The 22,331-nt window shown below is 45.3% G+C and overlaps 1 long non-coding RNA gene across 1 annotated transcript in view; it reads left to right on the top strand.

The window, feature by feature from the left end:
* Positions 1-22,331, top strand: part of LOC130682606 (uncharacterized) — a 66,255-nt gene that overhangs the window by 38,329 nt on the left and 5,595 nt on the right. The window contains exon 2 of the long non-coding RNA XR_008995872.1: positions 16,473-16,628. This is a non-coding gene — a long non-coding RNA (uncharacterized LOC130682606). The remainder of the gene's footprint in view (positions 1-16,472; positions 16,629-22,331) is intronic.

The raw sequence follows: 22,331 nt of genomic DNA on the forward strand, positions 1-22,331 counted from the left end.
TGATCTTTGTCCCTATTTCAGGCATCAAGTTCCTAAAACCTTTGGAATTTTCTAATTGGGAAGAGCAGAGAAAGGTGTCTTTTTTTACGTTAATGAAGTGACTTTTGGAGAGCACCTAAGGATGGGGCTGGTTGCCAGGAGAAACAGCCATGATATTAGAAGGTTGGAGCGGTCCCCTTGGGAGTGGAGGGCCTGGAGGTTGAATTAATCACCAGTGGCCAGTGATGTAATCATTTATGCCTATATCATGAAACCTCCATAAAAATCCAAAAAGTATTCAGAGAGCTTTGGGGCTGATGAACACATGGAGATTTGGGATGAGTGGTGTCCTCTGAGAGGACAAAGAAACTCCATGCTCTTGCCCCAGATGTGGCCCCTATGTGTCTCTTCCCTCTGCCTGTTCCTGAGTTATGCCCTTTTATTGTAAACCACTAATCTACTATGCAAAATGTTTCTTGGAGTTCTCTGAGCTGCTCTGGCGAATGAATGGAGCACAAGGAGGAGGTTGTTGGAACCTCCAATTTATAGCCAGTGTGGTAACCTAACTTCTGATTGGCTCTGAAGTGTGTGTGTGTGTGTGTGTGTGTGTGTGTGTGTGTGTGTGTGTGTGTGTGTGTGTAGGGGGCGCTGTCTTGTAGGATTGAACCCTTAACCTGTGGAATCTGATGCTGTCTCCAGGTAGTACATCCGGCAGGTGTCAGAGAATTGCTTGGTGGTGTGGAGAACACCCCTCCCCCCTGCCCTTTTGCAATTGGGTAGCTGCAAATAATAGAAACCATGGACTAAATATCTAGGGGTTTATTTTGTAACGAGAAGGTCAGAGTCAAGTAATCCAGAGCTAGCGTACCTCTTTAAGGCTCATCAAGCACCCAGGTTCTTTCTTTCATCCATTTCTCCCATTCTTAGTATGTGACTTTGTCCTCTTTTCATGTTCACAAGGTATCTGCTGCTTCTCCAAAAGTGTGGTTCTCATTTGGGTAGGAAGCCTATAGATTTCAGACTTGCCAGCCCCCACAATTGCATGGCTGATTCCTTAAAATAAATTTCTCTCTCTCTGTATATATATAAATGTATATATGTAAAAATCTCTCTGCACATATATGTATATAAATAAAATATCCTGTTTTTTCTATTTCTCTGGATAGCCCTGACAAGTATACCATGTAAGTAGTGTATGTTGGAAGAACACACTTGTGTTTGGTGCTGATTTGAGGTTTTGTTTCTCAGAGGTAGTTTTGTTTCCTTCCCTGCAACTTGGGTTGAGACCCATGTCCCTGGCTTTTCTCTGGGCCTGTGAGCTGGGCTTAAATCGAAGCAACTCTCTGTCCAGGGTCTCCAGTTAATGCTTCTGGATTCTCCAGTGCAGGGCCCTGAAGCTCCATCTTTTGCTTTGCTGTGTTTGTGGTTATTGCAACCCCAGCCTCTATACATTAGGGCCTATACTTGGGTCAGTATCTTCCTGGACCATCAAGGCATCAACTGATGCTTGCCACTCTGACTAGAAAATTTTTCTCTCTCTCTTTTTCTGGCACCTAGAGATTTTACTTTATTTTTTATGAGCTTAGCTGTATTTATAAAAAAATTTTTGCTGTATTTTACTGGTATTTTAATGAGTTTGTAGAGGAATTAGAAGTTCACATCAGCTGATTCTGTGATGTTGCTAGAACCTGAAACCCTAATAGTCCTTCAACTTGCTGAAGACCACTTTCACGCTCCTTCCCAAGTCGTCTTCATCCTATTGTCCCTCACTTGACAAAGTGTCTTACCCTAATTACACTCCTCTCACGCTAGTCTAGTTTGTTCGTGTCCTTCTTAAGGGGTAGGACCCCAGCAGAGCTGGCTTCCCCAGGCGTGGCCAGACCAAGAGGCCAGAGGCCAGTGTCACTCCACAATCTGGATGCCATATTTGCCCCCATGAGATCTAAGGTCGGAACTCTGGGCTGAAATACAGTGTTGGCAAGCAGTGAACTTACAAAAGCCTGTGGGGGTGGAAAAAGAGTAAGAACAGCCATGTGAGGCTGGGAAGGTGTCAAAGAATAAAAAAAGGATTTGAAGGAGTTAAAACAAATGAGATGAGGCCCTGCCTGTGTAGCCTGGCAGAGACATTCCACAGTCCTGTCTCGGGTCAGTGATGTAATGGCAGAAAACTTCAGGAGACGGCTTCAGTGTTTTCTTAATATATTTAGGTTATTATTTGCCGTTGGTCTGCTTTTTTTGTCAGGCTTAGATTTTCTTTTCCAGGCTGTTGTGTAAGCACCTTAAATCTCTGATTAGAAGCCTGGCTGTGTTCTGTTTGGTGTGCTCTGTTCTGATAAGGTTGGATTTTACAACTCCCAGGTCTTTTGTAGAAAGGCCGGGGAGCAGGGCCCTGTGGTCAGATGGAGATAGTTGCTATGGGATATTCATTTAGTGTAGATCAGGAATCATACCAGTTAGCACCTCGAAGCAGGACTGGGGAGGGGAGAAGGTGGCAGAGAGAGAAAGAGAGAGAGACCAAGAGATTGAGCAGGTGGAAAGAAACCTGCCATGGATGTTTCCAAATCCCTTAACCTTAATTTCTTGGTCTGTAAACAAAAAACACTGACTCTGCTGGGGTCTTACTCCTTAAGAAGGACATGATGCTCCCCTTCTTCAAATGATCTGAGCTCTGATTCCTCTGGCAGAGAAGACAGCAATGCAGGGCCATGGGAAGAGAAAACGCTGCATATCTTTCTTATCAGGCAGCTTAGTGTCTCAGAAGGGCAGTTTTTACTTCTTGAAGTAATAATGATACTGAACTTTTATATGGTGCTCATGATGGGCCTGACGTGGTCCTAATCTCTTATTTAATCCTCACAGCACCCCTAGGAGCTAGGTACAGTTATCCTCAGGCTAGAGGTGAAAAACCAGAGAAGTTCAGAGACTTGCCCAGGGTCACACACCTAGAACATACCAGAAGGGGATTCAAACACTAGCCTTCTGGCTCCAGAGAGGGTGCTGGAGTGCAGGGAGTGAGGGGGGCTGGGGCAAAGTAGGGCAAGAGAAGTGGGCAAGACCCAGGCTACGCAGGGCCCTCTGTCGTCCTCAGGCTTTCTCAACTTCACTATTGATATTTGGGTCTGATAAGTTGTGTTGTGGGCCGTCCTGTGCACGAAGGATGTTTAGCAGCATCCCTGGACTCCACCCACTGGATTCCAATGGCACCATACTCCACGGTAAAGCTGTGATAATAAAAAATGCCTCCAGACGTTGTCTCCCCAAGACAAGACTGCCCCCAGTTGAGAACCACTGAACTAGATGTTTCACTCTTTGGTATCTGCCTTTTCTCACTGTCTACAAAGTGGGCCCTGAGTCACTGGGTCACTTTCTAGACATGAGCATGACTTGGGTCTCCTTTGGCCAGGTAACAGCTGGGCCTGACCAGGTGGGTACAGCCTCCTGGGCAACGGCCTTGGAAACTTTCATGTGCAAGCAGAGATCTCATCATCAGAGTGGACAACGCTGAAATTAGTGCATGAGCTAGAAAATGAAGACCAAAGAACTGAATCAGGGTCAGAGCAAAACAAAGGGGTTCTTCACAACCAGGTCCTCTAAAGTTTCAGGACAACATGATACTTTCTCAACATGCCCACTTCTTTTCCTCCCGAAACCACTGTAACTGCGTAGAGCTTAAAACAAAGCAGGCCTTTACAAAGAAAATTACCTTAAAATAAAAAAGAATAGAAACAAGATACTTGGCATTAATGGTAATAATAACCAGATTCCTGTGAATCGCTAAAATATTGCTACTGCAGTCACTGATTATTGTGGGAATTTGTACTTTTCAAACTCAATATCAAGCTCCTCTGGAACTTTTTGTCAAGTGTTCGCTGTTGCTGCCAAGTAACCCAGGGAAAGGAGAAGAGTTATTTTGTCTAGCACGTTCCTGCTATCACCAGGAAAATGAAGTTCTAGGCCGTCTGGTTTTTCCTTTGTCTTTTTTTTTTTTTTTAATGGTTTGAAGATGTTGCAAATAGTAGAGTCTGGTCCACTGACATATCCCTGAAGTAGGACCTTTATTTACCCAGGATCTATCCTGAGCCCTTTGTCCTTTTGTTATAGGAATTCCCTGATTTCCCTTGCCCTCCATCTGTAGGACTTTTTCAAAGGATGTCACAATTTGACAAGAAAATCATAATGCCAGAAACATTGTCCACAAAGAAAACTGTGTGCATTAGCCTTTTTTACATTTCCCTAATTCTCTGAACCTCTGACCTATCACTGCCCATTGCCTCTTCTAGAGAGTTGGAATGCTGGCCTGGAGGCCACCCCCTCAGAGGACACCCAGCTCAGAGAGGCACCTTGTCTTTTAGTCTGGAGGTCATTCAGGCCGTACTGTGGCTCTGGGCAAGGAGCCAGAGCTGTTTCCCCAGATCATAATTAACTCTTAATCATCCATCTCTCCTGCTAAATTTCTACCCCTAAAGTAGGCAGAGTGGTCAACTCAAAGTTAGAGTTGGGCTGAAGGCAAAATCCTCAAGTGTCAACAATTGCAATGATAGTGAATATTGATTGAATAGCTACTATTAAGTTAGCCTTATATTAGGTGCTCTGTATACATTATCTCAATTTAACTATCACATCACCTCTAGGAGGTAAGTACTACTATTGTATTTCTTTTACAGGTCAGAAATGGGGCTTAGAGAAGTACAATTATTTTTTCCAGTTCACAGCTTCTAAATGGTCCAGCCAGGGCTTTCAGAGCCCAAGTGATACTTGTACCCTCTACCCTCTGCTACTTCTCTTGACCTTTTTGAAGACTATGCAGAAATTTGGAGGGAGTATTGATGTTCCCAGAAAACTCCACCTTTGGGACACATGGAAGCCTCCAGAAGGCCAAATCTCAAGTTATTTTGCAAAAAGTTGATCTCATGCATGACTTTTGTGCTGTGCTGGGTTGAGCATATTCTTTTCTCCTCTTATTTAAAATAAAAGTTATTGATATTTTAGGAAAGATTTATAGCTATAGATGTCATTTTCATTAATCAAGTTCATCATCATCTTTATAGATACCATTTATGAAGACAATATGAATCCTTATCCCTTGACATTATGATAAACGGAGGTGATTTCTCTGAGCCTTGGTTTCCTTATTTGTAAATGAGTGGTCTGGGGAACTTGATCGCCACTATCTTTTTTGAGTTTATACTTTGTGTGTACACACATGCACCTAGAAGCCCTCTTAAAGACCTGGAATCCCTTATGTAAAGTTTCAGTCATGTCCCAGTGGCTCCTACAAAAGCAGAATTCTGGTTCCAGGTGGCCAACAACCACACCTGAGGGTCTGCAGCTCCAGTCATCTAAACAACTGGCCTCCTGGTCCAAGAGATGCTCTTTACAAGCAGTCCCCGAACCCTCACTGGTCTCAGATCTATAAACAGTGAAGTGTATAAACCAAACTAGCTGGTTGCTCTGGGGAGCTCCTGCGCTCCCTAGAAGGAGGGTTTGGGTCAGTATTCTCACTCTGCAGGTAGAAGAAGGAACTAAACCAGTTTCTGTCTTCCATGGACCAGAGCTGAAGAGGCCACACAGGAAGACCTGCTGGTAGAGTTACCATTCTAGGGCATGATTTTCCTGGGGACAAACTTGCCACAGAGAAGGCCCAAGGGAGGTGGCACATGAAACCAGAAAGGGGAGAAGCTGGAAGGATGATTTATCTTTGTTAATACTGGGTGCCTCAAGGAATGCCCTGCCCCAGAAAGGCCTGTTAGAACTGTCCTGTGCAGGTAAAGAAAGATTCAGGGGAGGAAGAATGGGTATGTCCATGGTATGAGAGAAAACCTCATCACAGTGTAGGAGAGACCAAGGAGGTAGTGCAAAGCCAAGCCAGTTATTGTCTGAACAATACTGGTATATTAGAGGTAAGAAAGAGAGTAAAAATTAGTAAAGTGATCTAACACTGATATGGGCCAAAATCATACCATCCAAATTGGAGGCAAACTTTGATAGACTCATAAAGACTGAAGAGTGCTTATTGTGTGGAATAGAGGAGGCATTAGAAGCAAACTATAGCCCGAAGGCCAAATATGGCCTGTTGACCTTTTCTGTAATACAATTTATTAAAACATCTATCCATTCATTTATTCCTTGATTGGCTGTTTTTATGCTAAAATCACAAAGTCGAGTAGTTGGAACAGAGATGATACGGTGTACAAAACCTGACATATTTACTATCTGTTCCTTTACAGAAAAAGTTTGCTGATCCCTGATGTAGTGGAAAGAACACGTTGTTTGTTCTAAGTCCTGAATTCACAACTTTGAATCCACACTAGCTTTTATAGCCTACCTTTCAAAATCTTAATTTCTCATCTGTGAAATGGGGGACTATATTATTGGTTCTATCTAACCACTTAACTCACTAATTGTGATAATTTATGATACTGAATAAAATGCTGAATGTAAATATGTTAAGCTATAAAGAGTTATACAAATGCTAAATGTCATCGAGACTGTTTTTGAAGTATTTGGCAAAAGAGAGAAGACAATGTTTTTTTCCTCTGTAGAGGTAAAGAGGAAATAAATGATTGCTAAAGGGCACATGAGCCTTTTTATTTCTGTCAGTTAGTGCATAGTTTTGAAGTGATCTAAACTGGGTTATCAAAAGTAAAGAGAAAGAAAGAAAATCCACAGCAAACCTGAGGGTGGATTGAAGAAATCTGCCAGGCGTGAGGTACTGCCGGGTGCTGTGGCCGCCAGAAGGGATGCAGGCCCAGGTCTGACGGAGTGCCTGTCCACCTAGGAGCTGCGTGGTGGGATGGAAGGAAGGTGAAAATGGAAGACAAATCCAGGATATCCAGCATGGGATAGATTCATAATAACAATCATGCATTGTCTATTTGAAATTCAAATCTAGCTGGGCATCTTGTATTTTATTTGCTAAATCTGGCAACTCTCCCCCACCCTGTGTGGTTCTGGGAGGTGGCCAATCACAGGGCTCCCGCCCTCCCCAACACTTGTGTAGATTCTAGGTCCTGAAACTTTGAATCTTAAGCAAAGATAAATAAGGATGGAAGGCAGTTAGAGCTGATCATGTGATGACAGTGTTCTAGAAAGACCTCAGAGCTGTTCTGTTCTGTCCTTTCCTAGGCCTGGCATTCAGCCCTTTTAATTCTTCAAACTATACCTTTGATTTCCAGCCTATCCCTTTCTGTTCCTTAAGCTGGTCAGAGCTGGTTTCTATTGTTTGCTGTCAAGCCATATATATATATATATATCTAAGCCACATATACATCAATACACCCAAAACAGTATCTAACAAAACAGAGTGGGATAGGTGGCTGGTAAAGGCGTCACAGAGTGAGAAGATTAACTAGGGAAAGCTTTTTAAATGAGGATTTGGACATAGGCAGAGAGAAGTGGGAAAGAGCACTCTGAGCTCAGAAATCTGGCAAGTGTTTACATTTGCTATACCCTAAAGCAACAGGGAGCTGCTGAGGGCTCTCGAGTAGGGGAGGGACGTGATAAAAATGACATTTGAGTTCAAAAATTATTTCTAAAGCTGGCTTTAAAGTGTTTTGGCGGCAGAAGCTGGCGGCAGGAAAGCTGGCTGGGGGCTGTTTTCATGGGCCGCAGGACAGGCTGGGGTCTGGACCGGGTGGGGGTGGGCAGTGCACACGGAGGGGCAGAGACCGACCACGTGAGAACTCTCCGCCAGGGGGTCTTGGACTTTAGCGACGGTGCGCTCACGGGGAACACCCGAAAGGGAGGAGGGAAGCGCTCCCGGGGTCGTGAACCGCAGTAAGGCGGCCTGGGGGGATTCCCGACCCGCCGCAGGGAGGCCGAGGTGTGCAGCGGGAAAGGCGCCGCTGCTCCGCCGCGCGCCTGCTTTTCAAGTGGGCTCAGACGCTCCAGCCTGGGGGAGGGCTGTGGTGAGAGTGGAGACCATCTAGCAGAAAGTGACAGGGATGATTAAAGGGATGGAAAATCAGGCCCATGAAGAAAGGTTAAAGGGATTGCCGCCATTTAGCCCGGAGAAGAGAGGCGGCGACGTAATAGCTCCCTTCAAGTCCGTGCACGGTTATTAATCGACGCGTGCGAGGCAGCTGCCCCGTGTAGCCCGGGAAGACAGCACTCCTGAAGCCAACCGGGCCCCTCCCCACGCAGGAGAGGAGAGGCCAGCTCCCCGGGGAGGCAGAGGCATAATTATAAAGGATCTTTTGTGGTCTCTGAAGTGCCCTCTCCCCTCCCCTTTGTTTTTGGCATCTGTCAGGCCGTGCAAACCACAGCCAGGCTGCCTGATGGCACCAATATCTGCTTTCCTGCCGACTGGGAAGGTTATGTGGCTATAAAATTGACAAGTTAGATAAATACCGGTACAAAGGGTGGACTGTCTGGCTCTGTGGAGTGTTTCTCACTGGTCCCCCAACCCGACCTGGATAAACTGTCTGTCTGCACGCCTGCCCCCAGTCTGCTCCATCCGGGCTCCTTCCGACGGGCTCTCTGTGAGTTCACATTTGCTCTGTCCCTGTCTAATTTCTCAGTTTGGCAACTTGAGAGGTCTTCCCTTTCTTCCCAGGTCAAATATGTTTCATTTCACTTATTTTATTTTCATGTGAAACTCTTCTCAGCAGGCCAGCCTCTGGCTCTCTTGCCCAAGATGCCACATCACACAGACAGGCCAGCAGGCCCATCTTTCCCAGAGGCCAAGAGGCCCCTTGGCCTAAGCCACGTCCAATGACTAGGGTGACCCAGGGCCTAGGTGTGCAGTGACTAGGTGTTTCCTGATGAATGTGTAAGGAATATAGTCATGGAAGTGAGGTCATTATGAACCACACACTTGGACACTTCAGAATTGGAACTAAGTGAGGGGTGGGTGGGGAGAGGTTGGGAAATGGACATTAGCCAGAATTTGCTGCAAAAGTGATGGAATCTGGCTGTTGAAAAGTCCAGAGATAAAATGTAATTGGTTATAGTTCCCTTTGTCCTGAAAGAGAGCATGTCAGTGACGTTGATGTGGCTGCTTGCATAGTCCCCTTTAGGAGGTAAGAGGTGGAAGTCAAGTTCCTACCAAGTCCTGCCAAGAAGCAGGAAACTTAGTTCTCACCATCTGCCTTTCGCCCTGACTGAGGTCACATTCACCATGGAAAGGTTCTGTCCAGCTGGTGAAAGGGGAGGTAGGGGTGGAGGAGGAAGGAAGCGAGAAGCAGACACAAAGGCTGTTCAGCCAAGATCCCAGGACAAACTGCAGGTAAAATCTCTTTTCCCATTTCCCTGTGGCGGTGGGGATGTCCAGAGGGCAGCTCTGGCTTGTATTGACTCCTGTGATGGCACAGGAGTGAGCATACTGCAAGCCGAACGGGTTCTGAGACTGGGCTATTAGGACAGAAGGCCTCAGGTAGAACTGCCCGGCATTCTCCAGCTGTTACTGTCCTCTTCATCATCTGTAGTGGCAGGACCATGGCTACCTCCTAAGGCTGTTGTGACTACTGAATAGCTCACTGAACATCCAGTGCTGAGCACGCTGGAGCATGGGGTGGGCACTCAATATACATTAACCACCACTGCAATAATTTATTCTCAATATGATCTGCTGAAAGGAATTGATGGAGCAAAGGGAGGGCTGTGAGCAGGAAGTGCTGGACTTCTGCAACCTGATCATTCCTCATTTTAATGCTACTCTCTCCCTACCACTAGCCCCCTGCGGGTCTGAGACAGTGGCCAGCTCAGGAGAGGTCTGCTGCCAGCCTTTCATTTAACCTTTGTTGCTGTCTCTCTTTGGGGTTGTCCATCCTCTCCTCCCCATCCTCCTGAGCAATGAGGAGGCACAGGAATCCTTGGTTCTGCAAAGAGGCGTGCCTATCTCTGCTCTATTCTGCTAGGAAAATCAGAACAATTCCTATTATTTTCGGTTCCCAGACCTTGATTGTGTCAAGCTTCAGGTTCACTTCCTACATTTCTCTCGTCGCCAGGATCTGCAAGTAATTTAAACTGTTTTCATAGAGCGCAAAGACGTTCCGCTTGTTTACACTGGAGACAAATTTTCCTCAATTGACACAATCCTATTGATTAAATAATGACTTTCTTCCTCATTTAAAGGTAATTTTGATTGGTATCATGACATGGAGGAGGAAAGTGAATGCTTTTTCTGTCCTGCTGTATGAAGAACAGGCTGTGAGGGCCACGTCCTACCGCACTGGGTGGGGCCTTCTCATTTTTCTTAGCTGTTCTTGTTCCCTGACCGGCAGCTGAGTGAGGTTGGTACCAGGAGCCTGTGGGAGAGATTGACATGGACAGATCTTGATTAGGGGCATTGAGGAGCCTGCATTTGCTCAGGAAGCTGGGGCAGGTAGTTGCTCTTTTGTTTTAAAAATGAATTTGAGGGGAGTTGGGGGGTCGTGGGCAAAATGGGTGAAGGGAGTCAAAAGGCACAAACTTCCAGTTATAAAATAAATAAGTTATGGAGATGTAATGTACAGCATGGTGACTATAGTTAATAATACTGCATTGCATATTTGACAGTAGCTAGGAGAGTGGATCCTGAAAGTTCTCATCATAAGAAAAAATTTTGTAATGTATATGGTAACAGATGTTGACTAGACTTATTGTGATCATTTTGCAGTGTGTCATTTGAACCAAAGATTTAAAATCAAAGGGAGGGGAAGCAGGCACATTGGATGCTCTAGGCTAAGTTCCACAACTTTACCAGTGACCAGATTCTTCATTTGTAAAACATGGGCAATTGGATCAGATGATTTACAAGGCCCTTTCTCCCTTCAGTGTCCTGTGATACAGTGAAATCTGGAGTCTTAGTTATTATTTGCTTCCATTCCAGGTTCTTCTACTGTGTATTCCAACAAGGATAAGTCCAAAGGATGACATCTAGGAAACAGGACCTCTCTCCCATTGTCTTTCTGTGAGGCCAGGACAATGCACTTTGTGTGGATAATGCCAAGTAGAGCTAGATGTGTTCTTCGGGGGAAAGTGTATTAGGCAGTGATTTAAAAAATAATTTAGAAAGCCTTTGAATTACCTGGGAATGTATTTCCAATAGCAAATGGGAGCTAGATGGTAATAAGAGGAAATGATAACTAACATTTTTTAGTTATTTACTATTGCAGGCACTTTCAGGCATTCCTTCATTTTCTCTCTACTGGGAATTGGCCAACATTTCCCTTCAAGAACCAGATAATAAATATGTTAGACTTGCAGGCCATAATGTCTCTGTCCCAACTATTGAACTTCGCCATTGTAACAAAAAAGCAATTATAGGCTGTAGGTAAACAAATGTTTGTAGCTATATTCCAGTAAAACTTTACTTATGGACCCTGAAATTTACATTTCATGTAATTTTCATGTGTCACAAAATATTCTTCTTTTGACTTTTGTCTACCATTTAACATGTAAAAACAATTCTCAGCTCATAGACCTCCACGAAAACAGGCAATGAGCCAGGTTTGGTCCATGGGCCATAGTTTGCTGACTTCTGTTCTTACTAGCTGTGTGGCTTGAACAAGTGACCTGAGCTCTCTGAGTTTCAGTTTCTTCATCTGTTTAAGGGTTCCATCTAGTTCCATCTACTTTTGAGGGCTGACATGAAACAAAAAGTGGTGTTGTTATGAAATCGTTTAAAACAGTGCTAGGCATGGAGCAGGTTATGTGCACAGTTGCTTTTTCCTTCTGCTTCAAGATGATGTGGCTTTGTGGAAGTTGACTGAATAATCAATCTTACTCAGTTTGGGGTTTTCAGAGCAGAAAGCCAGGCATGGAGCAGACATTTAATAAATATTTGTTGAATGAATGGATACACAGTGGTTATATCTACTGGTGCCAGCCATCTGGATAGTTAGAAACTTTTAAATGGTTGGATTCCTGGCTTTTCATCTGAATGTTGGATGTCATCCTAGAATATAAGCAGCAAAAATGATCCAAAATGTATAAATATGAATACAGTCAGATCTTAGTGATGAAGATTCATTGTGAGAAATGTGTGAATCAGTGAAAGTCTGCATTGAACTACATTTAAAGAAAGGTTGTTTGTTATTTTTAAATAATTCCAACTATGTCACCAGGTTTATTTATTTCCCACCCATCCATCCATTCATCCAATCATTCAACGGTGGCCTGGAGGGCTCCTAGGGCCTCCTTTAACAAACAGAGAAGAATATCTGAAGCATGTCGGTTATTTGTAGATAAATAGAAGCTTCCAAACTCCTTATGGGGGCTTGGAAACAGTTTGTTCTCAAGTGTTTTATATGTTCTTCCAATATCCTGCATGCACCGTTTCTGTGCACCATCTCTGAAGAATCCTTATGCTAATTTACAGTCATATTCTTATCTGCTAAAGGAATGGAATTGCTGAGTGAATCTGTCCACTGTGTGTAGGCGCATTTGAAGAGGAAACATTAACACAGGGGCCTGGTTCCCAGGCAGAGGCGGTCTCATTCTTGCTGTTGAAATGACTTTTAATGAGTCAAAAAAGATGGGTGGAAAAGCTTTGTTTTTGGTGATTCAGGCACACAGTAATACCTTCAGGTTTTCTGACATGTACCTGGCTATTTAGTCCCATGCTAAGATGACTCCAGGTTTCTATGCTTTGGGGACTCCTGTTCATATCTTTCTTGTTCCTGGTATCTCACAGTTAACTCATCTTTGCAATTCTCAGTGCGCATCGCTAGCAGTTCAGCATTTTCTTCTAATTTGTTGGCTGCTTCTAATATTCCAGGGAACAAAAAAAAAAAAAAGTAATAATATAACAAAACCAAAACCCAACCCAAAACCTGAGAGGTAAGCTTGTTAGAACTATTTATGAAGCAAGAGTTAAAAGGATCTGAATGAGTCTGAGAAGACTTTCAGTGAGCACACAGCATGACCATCGGAATGTGGACTTTGTAGTGTCTGCACTGGCTGTTTGGGGGCTTCTCCTACTTCCTCTTTCTTAATTATAAGCTGAAGAAGTGATTCCAGGATTGGGGAGACACTACTGCTTGTGTGTCTTGCCATGGCAACCTCATGGTATCCCTCTGAGGCAGGTATGTGGCTTCAATTGCCAGAGCACGGGGCTGAGGGGGAACAAAAGTATAAGTAATGGCTCTGCATAAGGCACGGCTGCAGGACCATGCTGAATGAAACAGTGAGGGGGTAAATGGCCCCCTTGACTGCTCACCTATCATAATTTTGAAACTGATTTTTTTATACTTTGATTAGTGCTGCATATCTCTTGACATCTTTCAGAGACCTCATGGAAGATTCTGGTGTCACGAGCACGCAATTAGGAATCACTAGTGAAGAGCTGCAGAGCATATCTAGCTCTGTGAGGTTGCTCCGCTTTTCTGAACCCTGATGATAAAATGTAGAGGCTTTGGTTAAACCTGACATTTGCTAGGAGCCCTCTAATTATACCCTGTGCAGCTTTGATTTTCTCAGAACTGCAGAGCCAGCCAACTTCAGGACTAGGGCGACGTGGCTGTGAAGGGTCCTTCTTCCTGTGGGGAATGGCTGGGTAGCTGGGCTGTCCCCAGCGCATCACAGCAGTGTGGCTTCACAGTCACAGGATGGTCTCACACTGTCCCACAGCCTCTGTGGGCCTGTGCCTGTGGTTCTAGGGGGACTTGGATGCAGGGGGAGGATATGAGCTCCCCAGGTCCATGCTCTATCCCCCTTGGCATCCCTTTCTGTTTCTGCCTTTAATCTCAGCCTCTCCTGGCAGGAGCCACCGTCAAGCATGTCCCATTCTGCAGCCAATTCTGACCAAGGCAGGAAATGGATGGGGAGCCTCTGCCTGCCACTGGAGGGAGGAGGGGGCTGGAATTTGGTCTTCTGTTTTCAATCAGTAACAATCGTGCCTGGGTTAAACCTCAGAGGCGACGGTGCTACCAATGCTCATAGCTGATAGTAAGTCATGTTCCTCAGATGTGGGATCCAGAGGCTTAGGCATGACTTTCAGGCTCCTGGGTGCCTTCCTCCTGCTCTTGAGTCTCTGCTCAAATCCAAATGAGGGTTGGGTGTGTCAGAGGCAGTCTGGTTGCCTGGGCAGCCCCCAACTTCCAGAATTTCCCAGGTATTCCCGTACCCAAATGGCATCAGCAGAGATTCCTGAATCCACAATCTGACCGTAGTTTTGTCTAGTAGTCCAGATCCTGCCCCCTCTTCCTTGAGGTTTGCAGCCTCCCCAGGGCACAGCGGCCTGCTGGGTGGAGTCCTTCTGGATGGACAGCTCAAGGTCCCACTGGTGTCTGGACTCTGCTGGTGTCTCCTGTTGTCTCAGTAGGGCCAGTCTCTCAGTTGTCACCTACAAGAACCATGCCTGAGGTGCATGGCATGGCTCACACCCTCACAAGTGTGCCCTCCAAGGCTGGAACAATTAGCCCAGAGTCCAAACACGCTTAGTTCCTTAAGCCTGCCTCACTCATGCCCTTGGAAAAGCAAGAGCAGACCAATAAATGCCTTTTGAAAGAAAGTCTGGCTTTGCATAGAAACCATCCTGAGATATGTTTTAGGCTTAAAAGGCACAGGTCTCCCTAAAATCTTCTTGAGAGATGTCAGTGTACCTGAATTGTAACTAATATCTGCTAAGCCATAATCTTGGAGAAGGTAATATGAGGAAGGTTGTAGTGATGGGAGCTTTTGGTGTCTGAGGAGCAGAACTGAAAACAGAGAAGCCCATGTGGGTAGAATTTGTCAGGGTGTCTGCCCAGAGGCAAGTAAGTGGTGATTCTAGACAACAGGTGCTGGATCTCAGACAGAGGGGAACTGGGGTTGGTGCAAATGGCCCTAGGAACATGTATGCCCAGGCTCTGATTCTGTGCTCCAAGAGCAAGTCCCAGCCACTGTGGGCCACAGGGGGTCCCTCCACCTCTCCTCTGAGATTCACTGTAGGCAGCTTCCTGACACTCTGGCATACCTTGCATCATCTCTGTGCTGCTTGACAAGGAGACCCAGAGTGAGCACTTTCCTCTTGGATATGCTGGGCAAATAGCTTTGGAGCTTCAGAGCAGGCAGGGAGGACCCTGCTGCCATCCAGCCTGGCTATGCCAGTAAAGGCAGAGGTGCCTTCCTACCCACCACCCCTACAGGTGTGTGGTCTCAAACTCGGCGAGTGCAAAGCAGGGAAGCCTCTTCACTCCTGACGCAGCGCTTCTATGATCATCCCCTATCTGCCTGGCCAGGCTGCTGTTGCTCACTCTCAGGAAAAGGCTCCCAGGGAGGAGGCCCTCCAGAGTCCTCTGAGACAACGCCCAGCGGCCCAAGAGGGGAGATCTTAAAGCCTTAAGGAACAGCCTGGGAGTTGGAGTGGGGTGGAGGAGGGACAGAAGCCCATTGTGGATCTGAGCACCCTTTGAGGCTGCAGGCCCAAGGCGGCTGGTGGGTCAGCAGCGCCCCCTGGTGGCACCTATCTCTTTCCTAGGTTGGGACTTCTCCCAGGGCCCCCACTGCCCACTGTTCTTTCCACCTATCCTTTTCTTTGTCTAGTCCCTTGCTTTTTCTTTTGAATTCATCCTTGTCTTTCAAAACCTCGCTGTAGAAAACCATCTTGTAGGGACCCAATGGATAAATTAAGAGTAAGACTTAAAAGCTGATAAAGCATGACAAGTTAGCACTGTCCAGGGGGGTCATCTGGGCTGGAGTGAGAGAAATACATTGTTCACGATGCACCAGTTGTCTCTCACATTTCCTCCATTCCACTCCAACCCTAAAACCGGGAGTGTACTGAGGGCCTCATCTGTGCCTGTCTCCATGTTGGGGATGTCCTTTTCCATTTCCTTTTACTCCTGGCCAGAGGCACTGTGTTCCTGTTAGGAGAGGAAAGGGATGGTTGTGGTAGGATGTGGGTGCAGTTTGATCTCCAGGCTGCCCTGTTCCAAACACCCCCAACTAGTGCTGGCCTCCATGACCTGGATTTCTTTGGTCTCAGGGCACCAGATCCTCAAGTTTGGCCACCTCATTGTGTAAGGTGGATAAGAAGCAGCTGCCCACGTGGAGTTCTCGCCCCCACCATGGCCTCTGCTCACAGGGTCCTGGCTGCTCACTGCCAGCCCAGCTGCAGGGCACGAGGGGGCGGGGGGCAAGAGGAGAAAGCACTTTTAGGAAACCAGGATGGGAATCTCCCTAACACTTCAAATGGGCCCCAAGTAGGGGTTAAAAGCGATACTTTAAAGTCAGAGGCCTATTATTTTCCTAAAAAGGAAAAAGCTGAAATATTCAAATAAGAATGAGGCTTATAATAAGCAAAAAAGCTCTTGGCCTGGGATCCAGTCCCGACACAGATAAGCACTTACTTGCTGCCCCAGGCCTTAATTTCCCCTTCTGTAAGGAGGCTGGAATACCCCCCAAAAGGTCCCTGTTGGCTCTGAAGTTCTGTGGTTCCAATTCTCTTGCTTTTGCACAGCCGGGTAAACTAGGCTTTGATCTGTGCAAACTGGATCCTATCCTACCGCCAGTCACCTCCCACCTACTCACAAGGATTCTAGGCTTTCATTTTTCCAGAGTAATATTTTTCTAGTGTTTATTTTTAAAAGGTCTGCATCTGTGGTGACCATCTCCCATTTGGAAAATTAACTGCTTCCGGACATTGAGTGTGGCACAGCATTCTCCCAGGCGGTGAAGCCACCAGGAGACTTACTTGTTTATCATTTCAAAAGGGAGAGGAGGGAGAAAAGCTGCATGTCTCTGATGTAGGTGGCAAAACTTCTTGACCTTCTGTAAAATGCTAGAATGAGATTGACCTTTAGAAACTGAAGGGTGGGGGAATTTCTTAAGTTCTGAGAGCCCAAGTGTTAAACAGCTCTCTTTAAAGTGGTCTTTTGTGGGATGTTTATGGATGTGGCTACAGAGGGAGGATGCTGGCTACCTGGCTGGGGCTGACCTAACTCCTGCTACCTCTGCACACAGCTTGTGGGGTTCAGCCTCACTCAGCCCCAAGGTCGTAGTCAGCCCTGGTCAGTTCAGGCAGCTATTTCCCTTTGGACCCAGGTTGGCTCTCTAAGTCTTGGTAAAGGGCTTCCTAGTCTAGAGCAGAACCCAGCACACACTTCTCACCCTGGGGTCCTGGGCGGACTCCCCGGCTCTCCACCCTGCCACTCTCCCCACTTGAGCCCCCTCTTCTTGGTGTCTGCCCTCCCTAGGAACTTCCTCCTGAGGCTTCCGCCCCCTGGCGTCACCCCAGCTCTCCCCTCCACACGTGACAGAAAACCACTCCAGGCTTAAAAAGACATCTGGGTGATCCCGAGGGACCCCCACACAAAGCCTGCTTCTGTTTCCTGATTCACTGGCCACTCCCAACCCCCACCTCCTCAGCAATTTCCAAATCCAGGCTCAAGAATGGAAACTAAGGAGGAAGGGTCACAGCCAACTCTGTGCGGGTGCTTATGAGAGGTGTGTGTGTGTAGAATTGTATGTGGGGTGTGTGTGTGGTCTCTGTAGATAGTGGGTGAGTGTGGGGTCTGTATATGGTGTGCATGTGTTTGCAAGTGTTTGTGGGGTCCGTATATGATAGTGTGTGTGCTGTGTGAGCATGGTGTGAGCATGTGTGTATGTGTGTGTTGGGTGTGCATGGTGCACATGTGAATGTGCACACAGGTCAGGTATACTTTGTGTGTGTGTACACCTGTGTGGCTTGTATATGTGTGGTTTTGGGCCCAGATTGGCTCTCTAAGTCTTATTTTTAAAAGGTCTGCATCTGTGGCAAGTAGCTCATGTCCCCAGCTGGTCATCACCTTGGTGTCTACTTCAGATAGCTTCCTTTTAGCTGCATTTCCATTTCCCTCTCCCAGTTTGATGATTTCTCTGGTTTCCATGCCTTCCCATCACCAGGCAGATTCTTGCTGCCTTTGCCCAGTGAGGGTAACTAAGAATAAATGAAAGCGTGAGTAGGAAAGGGCCTTTGAGACTTTCCCTAAATTAGAGTGAATCTGACCACTTCAAATATGGGAAGATTGAAGCTGGGTCTGTGCAGTCTGTTTGAATAGTATTTTCATACCAGCCTCAAATCAGTCGACTTCAACATTGTGGTACTATTACTTTGTATTTTTGCTAAGAGTTTCTTTATGAAAGAGGCACTCCAAAATGACAGGGGGAGACTATGTAATATGCACTGTGGGCAGGGAGATGGGGGTTTACAATAGGGAGACTTAGAAGACACAAATCAAGCTTGAAAGAGTTTTTTTAAAAAGGCAAATTAACAGTCCCTTGTTCAAAATCCTATAAAATAAATATGGGAGAAATAAATTGAGTGGAAGGTAAATTTATGACAAGGGATAGTATTTCCTCTTGCAGCGTGATAACTGTTCCAAAGGAAACTGGAAGAGCAGCAGTTCAGCAGGAAATGCAGACAAGTTGTACTCAGATTTTTTTTTGCATATATAGTATGGGGAAATGTAATTCTTTTTCAAAGAAAAACAACATGAAAATGTATCAGCCATATCTCTTGTTTGGAGGAGTCTGTCTGGCACTAAGTGGGGTAAACAGAGAGAAGGAGAAGAGAGACAGACGAAGGGCAAAGACGTTGATGGACGGTGAGGTCATGTGAGTTAGGACTCCCTGGCAGTAGGGAGACAACACAGGGAAAACTATGTCTGAGATCATTCTCTTGTCTGTTCAGGGCTTGCATATTTGTATGTCAGAGAACATGTCTTTACCTAGTGTCCTTTCATCATAAAATATCAAACAAAAGACCCCTTTGAGGCTCTAAGCCTGGAACAAAGGTGAAGAAATTGACAATTGCTTCCCAGCTGATCACACAGAGAGACTCTTTCCTTACTGTGTGAGCATTCTCAAGGCTCTGAAGGGCCTCTGTGGTCAAAAACCATAATAATCTTGGGGGAAACTGGTCGGACTACCAGAGATGTAGCATGTCTGTGCTCTCAGAGGCTAAGTGTGAGCAGGCCCCCAGCTTACGCAGACGCACAGCCTCCCTGTCCTTGGGCCACCATCTGTTCTCAAGTTTACTTATACTTGGTTCACATGATGCCAAACAACTGGTCGGACTGGTTTCTGTTTCACTGAATGGATGGGGCTGACCTATTGGGTGTCCTGTGGAGACAGAGCCCAGCTCTGGGACATGTGACTTGCTGAGGGAACAAGCCTCTCTTTTCTTGGAGGCAAGGTTGAGTGATCCTGCTTGAAGTATTTTGGTACAGAAGACCTGTAGGGATATGTTCTCAGTGATCCCGGAGTAGGTCTGGGAAGAAGAGCAACTAGCCACACCACACCCAGGCAGGAGGCACTAGAAATGGGGTTTTGTGATGGGTCCCAGAAGGCGTGGGCCGTTGGAGAGGGCTGGTGTGATCCATGCCAACCATGAGGTCATGGGCAGTTGCTGCAGAGGGCAGGGCTGTGAGAGAAACCAGGTACAAGGGTGGGGTGCGGGGCTGGAATCTGGGCCAGCCTATAGAGGGTGACCAGACATTGGTGGACCACATCAGAAATACGGTGCCAGTTAGCTCAGTATAATTCTGCTCCCAACTTCGATGTGTGGGTTTTCCCCCCAACACAGCCAATTCTCTGGCACCAGGTGGGTGTCCTACAATTCAACTCAGTATTGATACTATCTACCTAGAGATAGTGCCAGATCCCATAGGTTAAGGGCTCAGTCCTACAAGATAACCCTTCACCCTCACTTCAGATACTAGTTTCAAGTCCAGGTTGTCACCTGTGCTTCTGACTGCTGTCTATAGATTGGAGGTTACAGTGACCCCTCCATGGGTTTGATTAATTCACTACAGTGGCTCACAGAACTTAGAGAAACATTTTCCTTATTAGGTTATCAGTTTATGATAATAAACTTTCTTTTATAAAAGAAAGCCAGATGGTAGAAATGCATAGAGCAAGGTCTGTGGGAAGGGGCACAGGGGAGCTTCCATGTCCTCTTCAGATGTGCCCTTCTCCCTGAGTCTGCACCTGTTCCTTAACTTGGAAGCTCTCCAAACCCCATCCATTTGGATTTTTATGGAGGCTTCATTATGTAGGCATGACTGATGAAATCACTGGCCATTGGTGACTGAACTCAGTCTCCAGCCCCCTCCCCATCCCTAGAAGTCAGGGGGTGGGACTGAAAGGTCCAGCCCTCCCAATCACATGGTTGGTTCCCTTGGCACTTTCTAAAAGCCATCTCATTAACATGAACTCTGGTGTGATTGAAAGGGGTTTGCTTTGCCTATCAAGATACCTTCATTGCTCTTATCACTTAGGAAATGCCAAGGGATTTGGGAGCTGTGCCAGGAACTGGGACAAAGGCCAAATACATATTTCTTATTATAAATCACAGTATCACACTCATGCAAATGTAACATTTTATTTGCATGGCCCTTTTATCCCTGAGTCTAGCCATTGGCGGTTGCTCGTCACTGACTTTCACATTTGCTGCAATTCTGAGAGAAGCTGATCCAATACATTTGCTAGTTACAAATGATTGACTTTATTATGCAAATATGACATAAGACTTCAACATGCTCCCTCTTCCCTTGATACATTGTTTGGTTTGAAGAATAACCTGTGATATACATCATGTCTTAAGCCTGAACAAAGAGGTACAAGGTTTTTATTAATGTGAAATAATGTTGTTCCTGAACATGTAAATAAATGTTTGATAAATAATGAAAAGAATAGGTATAGCATGCTTACTATGTGCCCTATGCTTCATATATGTTATTGCATATTTGACCCTCAACAAATGCTGTGTGGTAGGTATTATTATTCCCATATAATGGAGAGGAAATTAACATTTAGAAAGGATAAGTAACCTGACTTCAGGTCATACAACTTGCAAGCATCAGAGCTGGGGTGCCCACCCAGGTGGCAGGACTACAGAGGTCCAGTGATTAACCCTTCTGCTCTCCTGCTTCCAAACATGAAAAACAAAAAACAAACCAACAAAACTCATCGGTCTGCAGAGCTGTCTCATTGTTAGCTTGTCTGGGTGTCAGTCCGTGTGAGTTAGTTGAGCTCTTGCCATGAGGCAGAAATACCAAAGGAAAAGCTTGATGAAATGACACTATCATGAATAATTTTGAAGAGTGAATATTCTCTTGGTAAAGTAAACAGGGCAGAGATAGGCTGGAGATAGGCAGGGTTTTCCGGCTCCTGCACTGACTCCCAGGAGGAGTGTCTCCAAGAGTGCTGTGTTAGGGTGTGGAGGGATAAAGCCAGGGAATGGGCTCCCTGGGGCAAGGTAAGGAGGAGCTTTCCCTTCATGGAGGAGGGGTAAGGGCCAGGCGGGACTTGAGACTGTTGGGCCTGAGCAGGAGGAGGGTTCTAGGGGGCCCCACATGTTACAAACACACAGAAAGATGGCACCCTGTGGGGCAATCAGTGTTGGCATGGGACGACTCTGTAACACCTGTCCTCCTCCAGCAAATGCTTCTTCATTTGTCCCTAGCAGTATGTCCTCAGAACAGAAGGTGGCTGTGTTCTGATGTGAGGAAGGTTTGGAGGCTGTATTGCTACCAATATTAGAAAAAGACACTGCTTCCAAGCGGAAAGACTATTTCGGTGGCAGATGCCCTTAGGTAGGGAAAAACCTCATTAATGTGTGAAAACATTCATCTACGCTATGAATGCATAAATGCTATGAATTCTTATCAATATCATTTCCAGAAGTGCTAAGTCTATTTTCTTGCTTCTCTTCAATTTCTAATTTCTGTTGCTGAAGGTATTCAGGAATTAACACACTAACAGTTACAGATTTCCAGTGGCTAAGGAACATTTGTATCCTAAACAATTCATAGTACTTTCCAAATTGTATATACGTACATTTAGATGTCACATGTGTGAGGCACACACTCTTTCTTTACATCAGGAGGCAGACTTTGGATGCTAGAATTGCAATGCTCTATTGCAACTTAAAAGTAAAGGATGTTTTATTTTTATAAACATGTTAAATGTAATCAAATCAAATTTTCAGACAATCAAATTAAAATGTCATCATTGTTTAAAATTTTATGTTCACTACTATCTGGATCTTGCCATTTAATTTTAATGCATAAGTTTGAATATTAAAATGCTGTTAAATTAAAAATACATGTGAGCCTAATTTTGCATTTTCATTTTTTACATTTTTGATGAAATATGCTCAAATGAGGCAAATTTGAATAGTCATTTTATATTAATCTTGTTATCATTGAGAATGAATCCAAGTCAAGATTGTGATACAAATATATAAAGGAGAGTAAAGCTCAGAAGCTGAAAAGACACAGAAAATTGTCAAAGAGGTGATCTGCTTAAATCTTTAAAAAGTGCAGAAATAATAAAAGTGCATAGGCTTTTGCTGGACCATTCCACATAAAATTTTTACATAGTACCTTTCAAATTATTTACTGAAAGATTTAATTAGTGATCAAGACAATGAGAATGTAAAAGGGAATTATTCATATCAGATTTAT

The sequence above is a fragment of the Manis pentadactyla genome, chromosome 2 (genome assembly GCF_030020395.1).
Source record: "Manis pentadactyla isolate mManPen7 chromosome 2, mManPen7.hap1, whole genome shotgun sequence".
Lineage (NCBI taxonomy): Eukaryota > Metazoa > Chordata > Mammalia > Pholidota > Manidae > Manis > Manis pentadactyla.